We start from the raw sequence: 20,998 nt of genomic DNA, 5'->3' as shown, positions 1-20,998 counted from the left end.
CACAAAGGATTCAGTGATATTGGACTCTAATATAGCCTCCAGTTATTTCACTTATATGGTTTTTGAAAAGAAAACAGATGGATCATGGTGGGTGACAGAGAACTACCAGAAAATTAAGTATGTGGAAACCCCATTGCAGTTCTATGCTGGATGCAATATCATTACTAGAAGAGATCAATACATACTGTAACTTTTGGTAAGCTTTTATTGATCTGGAAAATGTGTTCTTTTTTAATCCCACCAAAGAAAGAGCATTAAAATAGTAGTTCAAACTCACTTGGAAAGATATAAACCAAATTCACTATCTTAGATTAACTCCATCCACTCTAGATGAGGAGACCTTCATCATCTTGGCATCAGCAGAATGTCAATGTGGGTCTCTATTTTAATAATATTATGTGTATTGGATTTGGTGAGCAAAGCATCACAAATAATTTGGTAACAAACATGGGTGCTAAGAATAACAGGTATGCCACGATCATTGTGGTAGTGCCACACTGGTTATTATTTTAGTGATTTAATGATCTGGTCCACATAAAAAAATACACTCAAAAATTAAAGTCAAGCTATTTTTCTTTGTACTTCCTACTTCTAAGAAAAACACGGTATTTTGTGTGTTTTTTTGCATTTTGGGAGCAGTATATACAACATTTAGTAATTAGATAATGCATAAGGCCGACAGTTTTTAAAAAGGTTCAGAGAAAGAGGTCCCAGGAATAGATCTAGCTATGTTTCTACTTTGACCATAAGACCCAGCAGATTCTATGGTACTAAAAGTGTCTTGAGATGAATAAGGATTTTGTGTGAAGTCTAGGACAAGTCCAAATAAGAGATTCGCAATGCATATCCAGAGTACTCTGGAGCAAGGCTATTCTTTCTGCAGCAGAGAACTATTAACCACTGGAAAAATAGCTTGTGTTATGCTACTGGGCCCTACTAGAGACTGAGTGCATAACAATGGGCATCACACATTTAGGTGATTGCATCTATTCTCATAAGCTCAGAACTATTAGGTAAACCAAGTCATAATTTCAGATAGGTACAGTATCAGTTCATTACACTATGGAATCTACATTTGGGGATTACAACAAACAAGTCCAGAGGGCACAATTAATTTATGCAAGTAGGTGGGCCAGAAACCTATGTCACCTCTCATTTTTGCACTGACTTTTGTCTCAGCTCACTATTTAATGGCCTCATGAACTTTATTTATGGCCAGCTGACAAAGGAAGAATAAAACTTGGACCAGGCTCATAGGTTCATAGGTGGTTCAACTTGATATAATGGTGGAATCAAAAAATACTGGAGCTAAAATAAAGATTCATTCAGGGGTAATGGGGTAATGGCAAAGGAAAATAACTAGGGAACAAATCCTTCAGGTAGGTAGAATTTTAAGTAGTGCACTTGGGCACCTATGTTGTATAGAGGGAGATGTGGTCTGAGATAAGAACATGCATAAACTCTTGGTTAGTGGTAAATGGTAAATGATTACTTATTGGCATCGATTAGGAGATTAGGGACAAATAGTTTTGGGGAAGAGGTATGTGGACACAAAGTATAAATTTGTTGTAACTTACATCAATTTCCACTAGAGGTCATTACAGAAGAGGTATTCATCTAGTGGTGGTCAACCAGCCTCTATCCTCAGCAGCCCCAGTACTGCACAATAGGCCCATGAATAAGAAAGATACAGTGACAGAATGTACTCCCTCTCTCCAAATATTTTTTTAGCAACAACTGGCATTAAATTTCATCAACAATAACTATAAACACTTAAATTTGGACAAAAACTTGCAACACAAAAAGAATAATTTGTGATAAGAGAAACACAGAAGAGGAGGAAGAAAAGGATGGATGCTACATAGGCTAAAGGAGATAAGAAAATATCAGAAAATGGACTATCTCATCAATGAGATCTTTTATCAAAACCTCATGATACCACCAAAACAAAAAATTAGAACAGAGCCACAAATCATAAAGAAATAGAAAACAGAAAAACATCATAGAAAACCACCAGACTGAAATGGCAGACAGAAATACAAGGGAAAAAAAAAACAATGGAAACATAGAACAACCAGAAAACAAGAGATAAAATGGTAGTATTAAGGCCTCATATATCAATAATCACTGTAAATGTAAATGGTTGAATTCACCAACAAAAGACACAGAGTAGCTAGATGGATTAAAAACAAGACCCAACAATATTCTGCCTCCAGGAAACATATCTCAGTTATAAAGACAAATGTAGGCTCAGAGTGAAGGGATGGAAGATGATACTCTAAGCAAATGGCAAGCAAAAGAAAGTGAATGCAGCCATACTTACATCAAACAAAACAGACTTCAAGACAAAAAATATAGCAAGGGACAAAATGAACATTATAAAATGGTGAAATAGACATTCCAACAAGAAAACATAACACTTATTAACATATATACACATAACACAAGAGCACCAAAATACATAAAGGAAATATTAACAGACCTTAACACATAAATTGATAGCAGCACAATAATAGTAGGGGACCTTAACACCTGACTTAGATTAATGGATAGATCACCCAGACAGAAAATCAACAAGAAAACATGACCTTATTTGAAACAATAGAACAGATGGACTTAATAGATATATGTAGAATGTTCCATCCAAAAACAACAGAATACACATTCTTCTCAAGTTCACATGAAACATTCTCAAAGACAGATCATATGTTGGTAAACAAAGCAAGCCTGAATAAATTTAAAAAGATCAAAATCAAATGAAGTGTTTTTTGGGATCCTAAATGTATGCAACTAGAAATCAACTGCAAGAAAAAAGCTGGGAATGTCACAGATATGTGGAGACTAAACAACATGCTTCTGAACAACTACTGGATCAATGAATAAATCAAAGGAGAAATAAAAAAATACCTGGAGACAAATGAAAATAAAAACACAATATACCAAAACTTTATGGGATGCAGCAAAAGTGGTAGTAAGAGGGAAGTTTATAGCAGTATAAGTCTACCACAAGAAATAAGAAAAATATCAAATGAACAATCTTACACTATACCTAAAAGGATTAGAAAAGAAGAACAAAGCCCAAAGTCAGTGAATGAAGGAAATAGTAAAAATCAGAGCAGAAATAAATGAAATAGAGACTGAAAAAACAATAGAAAGGATCAATGACACTAAGAGCATGCTTTTTGAGAAAGTAAACAAAATTGACAAACTCTTAGCCAGACTCACTGAGAAAAAATGAGAGAAGACTCAGATAAATAAAATTTCTAGTGAAAGAGGGGAAATTACCATGAATACCACAGAAAGACAAAGGATTATAAGAGAATACTATGAAAAGCTATACTTCAAAAGACTGGATAAACTAGAAGAAGTAGATAAATTCTTAGAATCACACAACCTCTGAAAACTGAATCAAGAAGAAATAGAGAATCTGAATAGACCAATCACAAGTAAAGAGATTGAAGTTGTAATCAAAAACTTCTGAAACAACAAAAGTCCAGGACCAGACAGCTTCTATAGTGAATTCTACCCAACATTCAAGGAAGACTCAATACCTATCCTTCTCAAGCTCTTCCAAAAAATTGAAGAAGATAGGATGCTTCCTAATGCATTTTACCAGGCCAACATTACCCTGATGCCCAAACTAGATGAGAACAACACATAAATGGAATATTACAGCCCAATATCATTGATGAACATAGATGCAAAAAGCCTCAACAAAATATTAATGAATCAATTACAACAATGCATTAAAAAGACCATCACTATGATCAAGTGAGATTTACTCAAGGAATGCAGGGATGGTTCAACATCCACAAATCAGTCAATGTGATACATCACCTTACACAATGCAGACTAAAAATAACATGATCATCTAAATAGATGCAGAGAAAGGGTTTGACAAGATCCATCATCCATTTATGAGGAAAACTCTGAATAAAATGGATATAGAAGGAAAATATCTCAACATAATAAAAGCCATATTTGACAAACCCACAGCTAACATCATACTTAATAATGAAAAACTGCATACTATTCCTCTGAGAACAGGAACAAGACAAGGGTGCCTACTCTTATCACTGTTATTCAACATAGTACTGAAAGTTTTAGCCAGAGCAATTAGGCAGTAAAAGAAATAAAAAGAATCCAATTTGGAAAAGATGAAATAAAACTGTCACTATTGGCAGATGACATGATTCTATATAAAGAAATCCCTAAATAATCCACCAAATAACTATTAGAAATAATCAATGAATACAGTAAAGTTGCAGGATACAAAATCAACATACATGCAACATCTGTTGCATTTCTATACACTAATAACAAACTGGCAGATAGAGAAATCAAGAATACAATCCCATTTACAAGCACAACAAAAAGAATAAAATATGTAGGAATAAATTTAACCAAGGAAGTGAAAGACATATACACCAAAAACTACAAGATATAATTGAAAGAAATCAAAGAAGACATTAAGAAATGGAAAGATATGTCATGCTTGTAGATTGAAAGAATAAACATAGTTCAAATATCCATATTACCTAAAGCAACCTACAGATTCAATGCAATCCCTATCAGAATCCCAATGACGTTCTTCACAGAAGCAGAACAAGGAATCCAAAAATTTATATGTAACAACAAAAGACCCCAAATAGTCATATCAATTCTCAGAAAAATGTTGGAGTTATAACACTCCCTAAATTCAAATTATACTAAAAAACTATAGTAATCAAAACAGCATGGTACTGGCACAAAAATAGATACATACATCAATGGAACAGAATTGAGACCCAGAAATAAAACCACACATCTGTGGAAAGCTAATCTTTTACAAGGATTCAAGAACATACCACGGAGAAAGGAAAGTCTCTTCAATAAATGATGTTGAGGAAACCAGACAGCCACCTGCAAAAGAATGAATTGAAACCGTTATCTTACATCATACACAAAAATTAACTCAAAGTGGATTGAAGAATTGAATGTAAGACCTAAAACCATAAAACTCCTAGAAGAAAACAAGTAGCATGCTTTTTTACATCAGTCTTAGCAATATCTCTTCAAAGACCATGTCTACTCAGGCAAGGGAAGCAAAAGAAAAATATGAATAAATGGAACTACATCAGACTAAAAAGCTTCTTCACAGCAATGGAAACCATCAATGAAATGGAAAGACAATCCACTAAATGGGAGAAAATGCCAGCAAATCATATATCTGAGAAGGGGTTAATTTCCAAAATAAAGAAAGAACATCTATAAGTCATCAAGAAAATATGATGAACATGATCAAAAAATGGACAAAGGATTTGAACAGACATTTTTCTAAAGAAGAAGGAGAGTTGGTGAACAGACACATGGAAAGATGTTCAACATCACTAATTATTAGGGAAATACAAATTAAAGCTTCAATGAGACAACATCTCAAGCCCATCAGAATGGATGTAATTAACAAATCAAGAACTAACAAGCATTGGAGAGGATGTGAAGAAAAGGGAACCCTCATACACTGCTAGTGGGAATGTTATCTAGTGCAGTCACTATGGAAAACAGTATGGAGATTCCTCAAAAAATTAAGAATAAAACTACGATATGGCCTAACAATTACACTTCTGGATATTTATCCAAAGAACACAAAAACTCTAAGTTGAAAAGATATATGCACCTCTATATTCATTGCAGCATTATTCACAATAGCATGTGATGTGTAAGTAAACCAAAGACATGTAAGCAAACCAAGTGCCCATCAACGGAAGAATGGATAAAGAAGATGTGGTATATATATATATATATATATATATATATATATATACACAATGGAATATTACTTAGCCTTGAAAAAAAGACAAAGTTATGCATTTGTGACAACACAGATGGACTTTGGTATCAGGGTGATGTTGGCCTCGTATAATGTATTAGGAATATTTCCATCTTCCTCAATTTTTTGAATGGTTTGAGAAGAATGAGTAATAAGTCTTCTTTGAATGTTTGCTAGAATTCTCCTGAGAAGCCATCTGGTCCTGGACTTTTATTTTTGGGGAGATTTTTGATAACTATTTCAATCTCTTTACTTCTGATTGGTCTATTCAGATTCTCTATTTCTTCTTGATGCAGTCCTGGGAGGTTGTAAAAGTCTAAGAATTGATCATTTCTTCTAGAGGGCCCAGTTTGTTGGCATGTAGTTTTCCATAATATTTTCATAATCTTTTGTTTTTCTCTGGTATCCGTTGTAACTTCTCCTCTTTCATTTCTAAATTTATTTATTTGAGCTTTCTCTCTTTTTTTCTTAGTGAGTCTGGATAAGGGTTTGTCAATTTTGTTTATCTTCTCAAAGAACCAGCTCCTTGTTTCATGGATCCTTTTTACAGTCTTTTTTGTTTCAATTTCATTTATTTCTGCTCTAATTTTTGTTGTTTCCATCCTTCTACTGAGTTTGAGCTTCGTATGTTCTTCTTTTTCTAGTTCTGTTAGGTGTAGTTTATAGTATTAATATTTTTAAGAATTTATCTAGTTATTTACATGATGTTGTGTAATACATAAGAAATATAACTGTCTATATTCACATTTGTTATATTGTAGACAATCCTGAAAAACAATTACATTTGTTTTATTTTTTACTTTGAGACTAAATCCATGAATAAAAGTAGGTATACATTATAAATCCATTAAATATACAAGCCCTAGAACTATAATGTGAATGTGAAAATACATTTCTTGAAAAGAATATTATTTTAGATAGCATTAATGGCTTATTGCTGCTTCTTTGTCTATGTGAAGTGACCGTTATCCTAATGGTCAATGAAAAAAAAACCTTGAGAAAATTTGAATTTCTCATTTTGTCATTTCCTATAATTTACAATTTAGTCTTTTCCATGATAGTACATCTTAAATAGCTATAAATAGCTGTTCAAAAACACATTTCTTGGGGCTGGCCCAGTGGTGTAGTGATTAAATTCATGCACTCCACTTCAGCAGCCTGGGGTTCACTGGTTTGGATCCCAGGAGCGGACCTAGCACCACTTGTCAAGCCACACTGTGTTGGCATCCCACATAAAACAGAGGAAGGTTGGCACAGATGTTAGCTCAGTAATAATCCTCCTCAAGCAAAAAGAGGGACATTGGCAACAGATGTTAGCTCAGGGCCAATCTTCCTCACAAAAAAGCTAAAAAACCCAGCATAGTTCTATAGGTAGTGTTTATCCTTGTGATTACTTTGTATGCACCCAGATAATTTAGAATAATCTCTTCATTTCAACATTCTTAACTGAATCACACCTGCTAAATCCCTTTTATGGTGTAAAGTAACATATTCACAGGTTCTTGGGATTAGAACGTGGACATCTTTAGATGGAAGCCCTACCACACTAGAATATAGATTTACGATTTCTTTGCAAAATACAAATATAAATGTGAAGCTATTGAATATATATTTTCAGTAATCATCAGCCTATCTAAATATATTAGGAGCTTTTGAGTCTGAAAAAAACATTTCTATCTTAGTCTCTTTCTAATTTAATTTTTCATTACATGCCAACAAATTATAAATGTGAGAACAAACAACAACAATGACAAGACCACCAGATGGCCCTTTGATAGGGTGTTACCATGAGGCAGTAGTTTATCTAGTTATTTGTGTGCTGTTGTGTGAGACATGCGAAAAATCACTGCTAAAACTTTATAGTTTGGGTTTAAAATTAAAAAACATCGCTTTTCGTAATTTTCATGTTGACTGTTATTAAATTTAACAGATACATATAGTACATACTGTGTGTCAGATGCCATCCTGAATACTTTACAAATATCACCATGGTCAGTCTTTAAGTACTCTTACTATCCTCATTACAAATGCTGGAACTGAGGCACAGAGAGTTCAGATGTCTTAAGAGGACACAACTAGTGAACAGTGGAGCTAGGATTCGCACCCAGGTAGTCTGGTTCCAACAAGACAAGAACCTGCAGATTTAACCACTACACTAGAGCTACCTATGAGTCAGGAAGCAGTTTAATATGAAAGGGATGAAGTTTATTATTTAGTTGCTGCTAGATCAGGAGTTTTTTCCTTTGTTAACCCTCAAATGATAGAACTCTTTTTTATCCACAAAGAAAGATGTTTGTCCCAAGTCAAGGTCAAGGTGTAAGTTTGGGTTATTGTTATTTTTAGAAAGCCATAAACTATATTTTTATTTATGTCAAAATTTATATATTTCTATTGCTTTAAATTATCCTACTAAGACTGATTTTTATATTTGTTCTCAAACTCATTTTCCCCAAAATCTTATTTCTAAAAATTGGGTAATTAAGAAATTTATTTTTAGGGGAAAAATGCTATAAAGTTATGAAGTGTGATCTTTTGTTTAGAGAATTTTGTGAATTTCTGCTTTTAAATTTCTTATCCCATTTCGCTGTATGTATTGACATATAATTAATAATAAAACTAGATTTTTAAAGTTTTCAAGGCAAATAGATATTAGGCAAATAGATCTTATAAAAATCTAGAAAAAACTCAACAACAAAAAACAAACAACAATTAAAAAAGTATACAAAGGACTTAGATCTCTCCAAAGAAGATATATAAATGATCAATAAGCACATGAAAAGATGCTCAATGTCACCAGTCATTAGGGAACTACGAATCAAAACTGCAATGAGATCTCACTTCATATCCATTAAGATGAGTACTACCAAAAAGAAAATAAAGTGTTGATGAAGATGTGGAGAAATAGGAGCCCTTGTGAATTGCTGGTGGGAATGTAAAAAGGTGCATATGCTGTGAAAAACAGTATAGTAGTTCCTCAAAAAATTAAACATAGAATTACCATATGGTGCAGAAATTCCACGTCTGAGTATATACCCAGAAAAATTAAAAACAGGTGCTGGAACAGATATTTGTACACCAATAGGTAAAAAAATGTAGCATGTATATATAATGGAATATTATCCAGTCTTAAAAAGGCATGAAATTCAGATACATGCTGCAACATGGATGAACCTTGAAGCCATTATGCTAAGTGAAATAAGCCAGACACAAAAGGACAAACATTGCATGATTTTACTTATATGAGGTACCTAGAGTAGTCAAATTCACAGAGACGGAGAATAAAATAGTGGTTACCAGGCACTAGAAGGAGGGGAGAAATGAGTAATTATTTAATGGGTACAGGGCTTCAGTTCGGGGTGATGAAAAAGTTCTGAAGGTGGATAGTGGTAGCGGTTGTACAACAATATGAATCTACTTAATGTCACTGAACTATACACTTAAAGATGGTTAAAATGGCAAATTTTATTTTATGTGTATTTCTACACAATAACAACCGACAAAAATTATAAGTTTTAAGAAAATCAAGATAATTCTGTGCCCTGGGACATAGCTAGGAATGACCAGTGATTAAGTCAAGTAAATTTCATTTGTAGCTTGAAAAAAATCACAAGCAATATTTCTGTGTATTTTTTATTATTGTACTATTTGACTCTGCTTCTATATACACTTGAGTACAAGAAATATAATTCATATTTACAAAATCACCTGAACTGAAAATTTTTAAGGAACAAATACTATTTTTATTTTTCTAAAAGTGAAAATGATTAAAATTTATCGTAAACATTCAAAAACGAAAGTAAAGAAAGTAAATTTAAAAATGAAATTACCCCTCTCAAGAATAATTGTGTATAATATTTGGTCGATATTATTCCAAACATTTCCTTGTTGATGGAAATAATTTTAAAACATGGATCTATTCCTTGGGTGCTAGTTTAAAACAAAGAAAAATGTTTTAATTTTACTTGAATTTAATGTAAAAAATATCTAAGATGAATAAATTGCTAAATTTCATATAAAGGTTTCTCTACCCCAAAGATGTAACTACTGAAAATCAGTGCATGTGTGCCAGCCTGTGTGTGTGCGTGTGTGTGTGTGCGCATGTGCTTAGAAGGGTGCTCATGCACATGTGCACGTCTGGTGGAGTTGGAAATGGTAAGAGATCGCAGGTTATATTTTTTGTTAACTACGTTTCCCTTTTAGGTATATTCTGGTACTTAATTAGATGGAGAAATATGCAGAACCACGGCTATATATGCTCCTACCTCATTTGTTTTATATCTCTTGTCTTTTGTTAGTTAGATTATAAATTTTACCATGTGAAATTTTAAATGTGATATTTTGTGACTAGAAATTCCCTCTGTCAGTGAGCCTTAGTTCTGTATTAAATGAATTTAATGCTCATCATTAGTTTAACTTTATATCTCTAGGATGTATAGTTTGATTCAACTCATAGTTGTCAGTATTTCACTATCAAATGGTTTTATTCAGAAAGTCATATGTGTTCTCTATTCCCAGACTTCTCATGTGTTGAGAATGTTAGTCTATGATGTTCAAATAGAAGGATATCTTGGACAGTCATTTTATTTTTCATACACCTCTGTAGACAATGCTCCATGCATTTTGTTTTTTTATATTGCTGTGAAGACATTTGGATCTACCGATTATTTGCTTTTTTATATATGAATATTCAGAGAACATTCTTTAGCCATAGCTTTGAAGTTGATCATATTTTATGAACTTTTTCCTAGGAAATATTACGCAATTTTTAATCCACAGGTTTAGTGTTTTCCTTGATTTCAGGAAATATACCCATATTTATCTTTGCATAATTTATTTGTATGCTCTTTCATTTGTTTAGACTTCTTGTTTAAGGTCCAGCACATGTGTATATTGGACTCAATTTTTCTATCTTCATTGTCGATCATCTTCTTCTAAATCATTCTTAGACATTGGATTCTTTTCCATTTTGTTTCCTGGCGATTTTCAAGTTTGACAACAATGCCCCTATTTGCAGTCATGTGTATTAATATTTCATTCTACTAAGGTGATTTCTATTTGCTATATCATAATCTCTTCTCCGAACTTTTGTACTTCATTTTTTCACCGTTTTAATTTTTTTGGTGTTAATAGAATATCTGCAATTTTCTTAGTACTGAAATAAACTACATTTTTTTTCTGAAATAGTCATGCACTTTATTAATTGTTTACTTTTACGATATTTTCTTCATTTAATTTTTGCTTGTGTTCTCTTTCTTCTTTTTTTTATTTTTCAATTTTTTGAGCTTAAGTCAGGTGCGAATTCCTCTGTGATGATTCTGTTTGAGTGGGGCAAGCTAGGTATGTGTGGTACGGGGGTGTGTGTGTGTGTGTGTGACGTTCTACTGGAGAGAGTCAGTGGGGTGTCTGCAGGCTTTCTGGGGATTTATTTCCAACACCATACAGCTAAACTGTTTACTCTGGAAGTTAATGACTTTTTATCATTCAAACTGCACAACAGTGGTCAGGAAAGCTTTATACTTACTGAGTTGCTGTTGTGTCTTTTTTTCCTTTGAGAAAAACAGTAGTATTTCTTAATATTTTTTTTCTCAGTGAAATTGGAAATAAGGCTGTAGAGCAAAAATGTCTTCATTTGACCATCTGATCTGGGGTCTGAAACTTTTTAATAACTCCTGCAAAAGCTTGGATAGCTGTATCCCAAAATTCTTCTTTTAAAAGAAGTTCACAAATTTGCTTCTTGTTGCCTAAAATCTGTGTGAAAGAATGACTGGGTAAAACGTAAGTGAAGTGAGGTAGTAGACATTTGGGAACATTAAGATATTCAAAGCAATAAGTTAGTAAAACTTTCATTTTCTTGTGAATTGTTATTTAAAGGAAATATTATTGAAGTAATTGCTGTAGCTAACAAAGAGCATAGGATTATAAGCATTCTCATCCAGGTTTAAATTTGGTTTTAGAAATGGTCCATATTTCTTAAAACAGTAAAAGAAACTTGCATATCTACACATAATCAATTGAAAGTTTTTCAGTAGTAATTATTTTCTACTTTGCAGTACTAGTCACATAAAAATTACAAAATCAGCTACTGGCCCCAAATATAATTATAATAAGCTTTAATATATATTCCCATATGTCTTAGTAGTATCATTTGTAGACACAAATTTGGTGTGACTAAAATTTAGGCAGTCTTAAAAAGGTTTTGATTACCTTATTACAGCTGTAGTGTAAATTGTAAAGAAGCAAGAACAGCCTGGTTTAGTAAGCATATTTTTAGGTACCTAAGAAACTTGAAATCATGTGAGATTTATAATTTTAATTAAAATGGATGGAAGCAGAGTATTACTTATATAGCTTTTCAGTAACACGTTTGCAGCATGAGCTTTCTACAGAATCTTAAAACTTTATGTTTATAGTATTTACTTCGTATTTAATAAACTCTATTGCTTTTCTACTAGAACCAGAGCTTTTTTTGTGAACCAGTTTTATTTTGGTTTATACAGCATGACTAACTTAATATGGAAAATTTTAGAGATTAAGTATCATATTGACGGACTGGCTCACATCAGTTTACCAAATCTGCCTTTAATTTCTTAATTTTGGTAGCTTGAAATCAACCATTGTGGGAGTATTTGCACCATGGAAACCAGAAAATACTGTAAATAAAGACTTTTAAAGAAAAGTAAAAAGATGAGAGAGCTGGTTATTAAACATTTTTTAGAGCACCACCACCTAATCAGTTCAAGGAAAGATGAAAGTTTACATTAATTCAGGTTGTACCTAGCAGGGGGCAAAAGGCTGTTGAGTCTGGATGTGTCAATGTACCGCTAACAAGTACAGTCAACTTTATGAAAGGATCAAGTAATTTTAAATGTCACCTAGGAGACAAGCCATAGTTCATTCAGTAAGGTCTGTCTTGTTGATCAATTGCTCCCTAAGTTATGCAGCATAGAATCTGAGCTCTAGAGATCTGCACAGAACTTGAAGAAGGCGGATGAACTCTGAGGCTACCAGGTCCTAGCTATGGTACTTTGAGAAGGTTACTTGCTATTTTCAGTTCTATTTCCCAGTTGGTAAAACGTAAATGAGAATAATTCCTCACAATGCATTATTTTAAAGATTGAATAATAAAATTCATATATCACTAGGGTTCCAAAATACTTATCCTCTAAATGTTACTTTTTATTATTAGGCTATTTTAAGCTTCTTTGAGTTCATACAATGTCTTTCATTTCTTTTCTTCTATAGTTGCATATTACCAGTTTCCTATTTTCTTTTTTTTCCAAGATTTTATTTTTTCTTTTTTCTCCCCAAAGCCCCCCGGTACATAGTTGTATATTCATAGTTGTGGGTCCTTCTAGTTGTGGCATGTGGGATGCCGCCTCAGTATGGCCTGCTGGGTGGTGCCATGTCCGTGCCGAGGATTTGAACCGGCGAAAGACTGGGCCGCCTGCAGCGGAGCACCTGAACTTAACCACTTGGCCACAAGGCCAGCCCCTAGTTTAGTATTTTCTAATAGTCACTCCAAATCCTTGAGGTTAAGCTTTATTTATGCAATGATCATTTCCACTCTTCTGAGTTTTCACGTCAAATCGTCAAATGGATCATATCTTGACAGAGAAGAAATCCTGGAGGACTTTAATAAGACCAAAGGATTTCTATAGCTCATGTGTGCACAGTGCATTTTATTAAAATGAATAAATAATAATAGTTATTTCTTTGGGCTTATCTAATTCTCCTCCCTCTATATTTGATTTATGCTTGTGTGTGTGTTTGTGTGTGTGTATGTGAAATAAGAGACAGTGTAAAGCTGGGGCGCTTATCATTTGAAAAAACATATCAATATCTTATATTTTAAATGTTTTCTTACAACATTTAGTTTACTTGGAACTAAGTATATTAAATGAGGATGTGAGATTTTATGCTTAGCAAAATGATGCATAGATTATGACAAATTGAGAAACACTGTGAAAGATGGTTGCATCAAATGGGCTTTAAAGAAAGTAACTCTTCCCTTAATATCTTTAAATTCTGCTTCTCTTTAACTTTGTCCATTTTGATTGTAAGTTTTAAATTTATGGATCTTAAATTTCATGCTGCTTATTCATCTTTGCGTGCATTACCAATCTTCTCTCTTTGACCATAGTCTGAATCTATCCTGCCTTTCCTTAGGTTTTACTCTAGTATGATATTTGACCTATCTGCACTATGTGACTTTTTATTTCTTTTCATAAAAAGAAAACATAGGCTTTTAGATTGAGGTATTTGAGATTTTGAGGAGGGCTGCAGGTGGGAAGCAAAAAGTAATTTAACACAAAGGCCCACTGACACCTGTGCTCCTTAATATACCATAACAAACAACATCAGGATAACTGGAACTTCACTTTTCCCACCTTGAAGTAAAACCTACTTAAAGGAAAAATCTCTCACATTGCTCGGTGCTGTACAAACTTTCAACATGCCATATTTCTCAAACCAACTCACACAAAAATAAAGAGAAAAAAAATCAAAGTTTCATTAATCCCCAAATTCATTTCAACACCTTATACTTTCCTGGGCCTCCCCAAGAGACAGTTCTTTCAATCCCAACATCTATACCTAAAAGCTGTAACTCTGCTGAACAGGGTGAAAGGTAGTGTGGAACGCTCATGCTGCTTTCCCTTGTTACTGGCATGGGTATGGAGAGAGCAAGCTGGGTAATTTATGTGATGAATTTAAGGCAATGAATCAGATTCTAGGGGCCAGTAAGTGACCACCTAAAGGTGACTAAAGTTTGGGAAGTACCATGGATTCCTTCAGGCCACTAGGCTTCACTTTAGCATACCAAGAAGCAATACTTTACTGAAAAATGGTATCCATGCTTAGTAGGAATTATGAAGAGTATTTTTATGATCTGTGAAAAATATAGCAAATTAACAGTTTCATAAGCAGTTTATTATATGAGGAATCAAAAAACTTCCTATTGCAAAGCTTATATATTGCATAATGCAGAAGAAAGTATTCTGATCATTGAAACTTTCTATACTAACAAGCTTCTCAATCGGAATAAATAAATAAGTGCAGGTCCAATTTTTAAAGAAAAATAGGACCTTACAGAATTTATTTCGAAACACTTTAAATGTTTTCTGACTTTTCTTTATCTGCCAGGATTCAATATTTTGGGAACCAGTACCCAATTTGCCTTAATTGAAACCATAGCTATTTTAATGTTCTACATGTGTAATAAATGTATAACGCTTAATGGATTTTAAAAATTCTAAAATATTGGTCTTCATCCATTTTGAGTATAGGGACCTCTTTTTAAATTATTGTAAAAATTTTCAAAAATGGAATTAATAGCAATTAATTATATATTCAGTATCTTTGATTCAAGAAAATATACATCAACAAAAAAACTACAGTGACTTCAGTATATCTTTAAATTCTGCATTTTATATAATCAATATTTTGAAAGTTAATATTTTATCTATATAGAGAATGGTGTGAATGCATTCATGAGCCATTTCTAATTATTTTGCAGCTCCTCAAAAACTCATGGCACAGGTGTGGTAATAAATGTGTTAAAGTGACTCCTATGAAACGCATAACTATCGAAATGGTGGGAGAATGTGTAAATAGAAGAGATTTAATGTATGATAGCCATGTTATTTTTTATCAATAGCAAATTTTCTTATTTAATTTTGTGTATACTCTAAAGCTTTGTCACAAAATGAAAAATTGATTTACTTAATTTTTATTGTTGATACATGGATGCTATTTAGATCACAGTACCTGTGATTTATAAAAAGCCTAATTTATTTATAAATGGTATATAAATCATTCCCTCCCTTATTTGTTCCAATTTCATCTTGTGAGTGGTAAATTCTTCTGCAGGAGGTAAGGTATTCCTCAGGCAGATAGTAGAATATTTTGACTGATATCACAATTTTAAGATAAGAACTCTAGAAAGAAATTTTAAAGAAAAATTCCCGTTATGCTTCTGTAATCCTGAAAACTGATTGGTTTTATACTCTAGCTGACTTTAAAAAAAGTGTCAATTTACATGGGGCTGGCCCCGTGGCCGAGTGGTTTAGTCCGCGCGCTCCACTGCAGGCGGCCCAGTGTTTCGTTGGTTCGAATCCTGGGCGCGGACATGACACTGCTCATCAAACCACGCTGAGGCAGCGTCCCACATGCCACAACTAGAAGGACCCACAACAAAGAATATACAACTATGTACCGGGGAGCTTTGGGAAGAAAAAGGAAAAAATAAAATCTTAAAAAAAAAAAAAAAAGTGTCAATTTACACTGGTATGCATGTGACAGAAACCCTTAAATTGAGATTTTAACTAATTTACACATTTGAGGTAGGTGTGAATTAAATATCAGGATATCACTTGCCTATTATTATCTACCCCTAAAGTAAAATAGTTATATTTTTATGTGTCTGTTCTCTATCATGTACGTTTATACATGTACATGTATACATGTTTACATGTATTAAAGTTAAAAATGTTAAATGTTTAAATGTTTAAATATGTAAACATGTTTAAAATGTATGTTTATAAATTGACCATTAAAATAATCTTGAAAGATTCACTGATTTGAAAAGCGTCTAGGAATTTGTTCTTGTTTTGTGACTGTTGTTGCTGTCACTACATACCCTCAGTCACTTTTTTCAGATTCTTCTCTGGAATTCAACAAGAATATTTTGAAGCTTCCTACTCAAGTCAATTGGACGCTCCTTATCAGGTTTAATTCCTTTTATGCATAGCAATGACAAATTCCATGCTAGTTGAATAATAAAATTGGAAATATTTGCAAAATCATAGACTCTTGGATTATTTTGTATTCACCTGTAAAAAGCAGAAATTATTCTTTGGAAAAATCTTGTAACAAAATATACTTTAAATTCCTTATTTAAACTCCTGTGACATTTATTCCATACAATGCGTAATTTAATTCTATCTTACAGACTGTTTTGCTTTTTGTTCCAGTGGCTTCACATTTTCTCATGTTGTTTCTCAAATAAAATTATAATTCTTTTAAGGACATCTATTTCGCGTACTTTCCATGTTCCACAACCCAACACCACACACAATGCTTAATAATAGTTTTTGATTGATTGTTAACAATTGAGACACTGTAATGTACTCTGAAAGCATTGTATATAGATAATTTGTATTTTCATGTATGCAAAAAATTTTCAGTAATTATTCTAGACTTTCATCATTCATCAATAATCATGATAAAGCAGAGATAAATTTCTTATATATTTTCTTAAACTTCTGACCAAAGCATTTTCCATTAAGAATAATCATGTATTCAATGGTTAACCTCTGAAGAATGAGTCTGAGTCTATGCTTTTCCTACCCTTGTAATCCAAGTTATGGCTTCTTTAACCAGACCTCTGACTTCTGTGCCAGAGGTTTGCTTAGATACAGCATCCAGTTTCATTTTACTGAATTGGAATATTTTGTGTGAGTGTAAGGAAGACTGGCTCTGAGCTAATATCTGTGCCAATATTCCTCTATTTTATGTGGATGCCGCCACAGCATGGCTTGACAAGTGGTGCTACTTCCGTGCCCAGATCCAAACCAGCAAACCATGGGCCACCCAAGCAGAGCACGTGAACTTAACCACTATGTCACTGGGCAGGCCCTGAATTGGAATTTTAATACATTCTATCTGCACATTTACGAAGGTAAACTGAAGTGGGACACTAGATAAAATATTTTAGTGAGATTGATACTTATAATTTCAAAACAGCATTTTGCTCAATGGATGTGTCACTAAGTTATTTTGATAAACGTTTTAACACCTCTCATTTTATATTTTTTACATCTTTATTCTTACCAGTCTTTCAGAAGGGAGTTATTGTAAAATGCACATAAAATTTTAAAAACTTCTATTTTGAATAGTAACATTGTGAAGTAATTAAAATAATTCATTATGAAAAGAAAAATCTCAAATGTATAGGCTGATAAGGTACATATTTCAAATGCATTAATTATTTAATATAAATTCATGATATTTACACTAATTTTCACTTACATTACATCCTTTACATTAACTTGCTTCCAATGGTTTGCCTGATAATTATATTTTATTTGCTTTGCAGCTGATATCTCATCAATTTTGGGTAGGGACACTATATAGACTTTTAAAAAAAGTGTGATTCAAAGAAAAGGGAAAGAGTCAGTTCACCACATCTCACAAAATTAAGAAGACTGAAGTTTTCATATAGCCTGGGTGTGAGTTTCAACATTAGCAATAGGCATCTTAACCATGGTTTCATGTAGGCCAGTTAATTTGGATATTGAGTACTTAAAATCTATCATTCTAATCATTCTTAAAGTAAAATATTTTCAAAAATATTACAATCATGGGGCTGACCCTGTGGCCGAGGGGTTAAGTTCACGCACTCCGCTGCAGGAGGCCCAGTGTTTCGTTGGTTCCAGTCCTGGGTGCGGACATGGCACTGCTCATCAAGCCACGCTGAGGCAGCGTCCCACATGCCACAACTAGAGGGACCCACAACAAAGAATATACAACTGTGTACTGGGGCGCTTTGGGGAGAAAAAGGAAAAAATAAAATCTTTAAAAGAAATATTACAATCATGTTTTATTTATATTGGTATAGTGGTCAAGTTTGTGTGTGCTCTGCTTTGGTGGCCAGGGGTTTGCAGATTCAGATCCCAGGCACGGACATATGCACTGCTCATCAGGCCATGCTGTGCTGGCATCCCACATATAAAAAAATAGAGGAAGATTGGCACAGATGTTAGCTCAGCAACAGTCTTCCTCACAAAAAAAGAAAAGAAAGAAAATGACAAATACCAAGTCCTGATGAGACTGCAGATAATTGAAACAGTAATCATTGCTGATGTGGATTTAAAATGGTACAGTCAATCAAGTAAAGAATTTGCGGAGTCTTGGAAAAGTAAACATACTCAGGGAAAAGCAATTAAAGCCAAAATGAGATACTAGGACAAGCTGACCAAAAGGTAAAAATGAAAAAGAAAGAAAATACCAAATGTTGGTAAAGAGTTCAAGCAATTGGAACTCAAACATTCCTGTTGGGAATACTAATGAGTAAAACCCCTTTGAGAAACTTTGTGTCAGAGGCTACTATCAAAGAGCATACGCCTATCCTGTGACCCAGTAATTTCACTCTCTGGTTTATGACCCATGGAAAAGTGTAGAAATACTCACCAAAAGACGCATACAAGAATATTCATAGAACTTCTATAATAAAGGCCCCAAACTAGAAACTACCCAAATGTCCATCAAATTACAATGCATAAATATATCATAACATATTCACAAAATTTGATTTTGTGAAAATTCATTGTTATCCTTGATAAGTTCCCTTTTCTGTATATATACATATATGTTATGCTTAATTTTCAAAACTAAAAAAAAAAATCCATGTTATATTTAACTGGTTAACTTTGTACAGGGCAATAAAACCATATCATCTTAAAATAAATAAATAATAAAAATAAGCATACAATTACCATATGACCCGGCACTCATATATTGACTCCAATTAAATGAAAATTTATATTCACAGATGTTTATCGTGACTTTATTCATATTCACCAAAAACTGGAAAACTCAATCTCCTTCAATGAGTGGGTGGATGATTAACTATTGTACATTCATGCAGTGGAATACTATTCAGCAATATAAAGGAATAAAGTACTGACACACTTAATAACATGGATAATTGGGGAACACATTATACTAATTTAAGACTCAGATTAAGAATGCAATATAAGAATGATTCCATTTATACGCTTTTCTGGGAAAGCAAAACTGCAGGGGCAGAAAACATATCATCAGCTGTCATGAGACAGGTCGGCAATCACCTTTCAGCAGGAAATTACTGCAAAGAATAGCCAACAGCTGAGAGAATCCTGAGATAAGAATATATTTGTCATTATCATGGTTTTTTCGCAGTGTGTTACATTTACTATTCTTACTTTACATAGGCACATGGCATACATCATCACAATGCATTTTACTTAAAGTTGAAGCCCAAGACAATAGTTTCTTTATTTAGGGACTTGAAACTTAATACCAGCTACCAATGACATAATGTTTCCTTTTTTAATTTTTATACATTAATGTGGGACTATTTCATTTTTTTTTTCCTTTCAAATAGCACAGCTAATCCTTGCCCCTGGGTGATGATTTCAGTGTGTCTGATTTAACCATTTTTAATAGAGTTACATTTCACCATACTCTTGAAAAGCTATTACAGAGAGGGCCCATCTGTGAATAGGCTCCTGGTATCCCTTGTCTAAGTCAGCACAAAAGAATGATCAAAGACAAAAACAAAAATCCATTTGTGGATCCAAAAAATGAATTTTATAGACCACTATAACATAACCTCAGTTACTCACCTCTCAGCAGTGTTTTGAGAATTATTAGGTCATTGCGAAGTTTCAAAAAATACCTCAGGAAAAGTAGAACTGGTTATGATTTTGCAGCACAGGTAAGGTTTTTTTTTTTTTAAAATAAAAATCTTGAAATGATCTCTTATGATGGTTGTAGCAGAAAATTTAACTGACACTGTGAAGCTGGAGTTCAAGAGATTTTGCTTGCCTGCGATTTCGGTTATCATAAATTTCATCATTAAACTTTTACCCCTAGAAAAGACCTCACATAAGACAGAAAGCTGATATTCCAAATTCAAGGGAAAGTACATTATTTATTTGAGTAGCTGCATTTGAGGAAAAACTTCACAAGACTGCAAATCGAAAAAAGGACATTTACCTGAAAATAGGAGACATGAAATAGCTAGCCTATTTTTAATTTTAATAGGCCTACTTAGAATACATAGAAATTTAGTCAAGATATACTATAATTTGATACAAGTATATACTGTTCAAATTCAAAATATAAATAGAATTATGAGATTGTTATCAAACTTCTTAAATAAAAATAAATTTTTAAGCGTTTTACAAATATCTATTTGTATTAAGAGGGGATATGCTGATGATGAACTAGTTTTAGCTTTAGCTTTTCTTTAAAGCTAATTCCACCAGGTTCTCTACAAGATGATATTTTATTATTCTATATCAATACTTCTCTGTGTGTTTTGTATAACTTGAATTTAAATAATAAGTATTCAATTCAAACTTTTCACTAACCTTCACATTAATGTGCTTTTGCTCTATTATAAAATGTTTGATTTAATTAAGAACT

The sequence above is a fragment of the Equus asinus genome, chromosome 3 (genome assembly GCF_041296235.1).
Source record: "Equus asinus isolate D_3611 breed Donkey chromosome 3, EquAss-T2T_v2, whole genome shotgun sequence".
In the NCBI taxonomy this organism is placed as follows: domain Eukaryota; kingdom Metazoa; phylum Chordata; class Mammalia; order Perissodactyla; family Equidae; genus Equus; species Equus asinus.
This window is presented reverse-complemented; position numbering follows the sequence as displayed.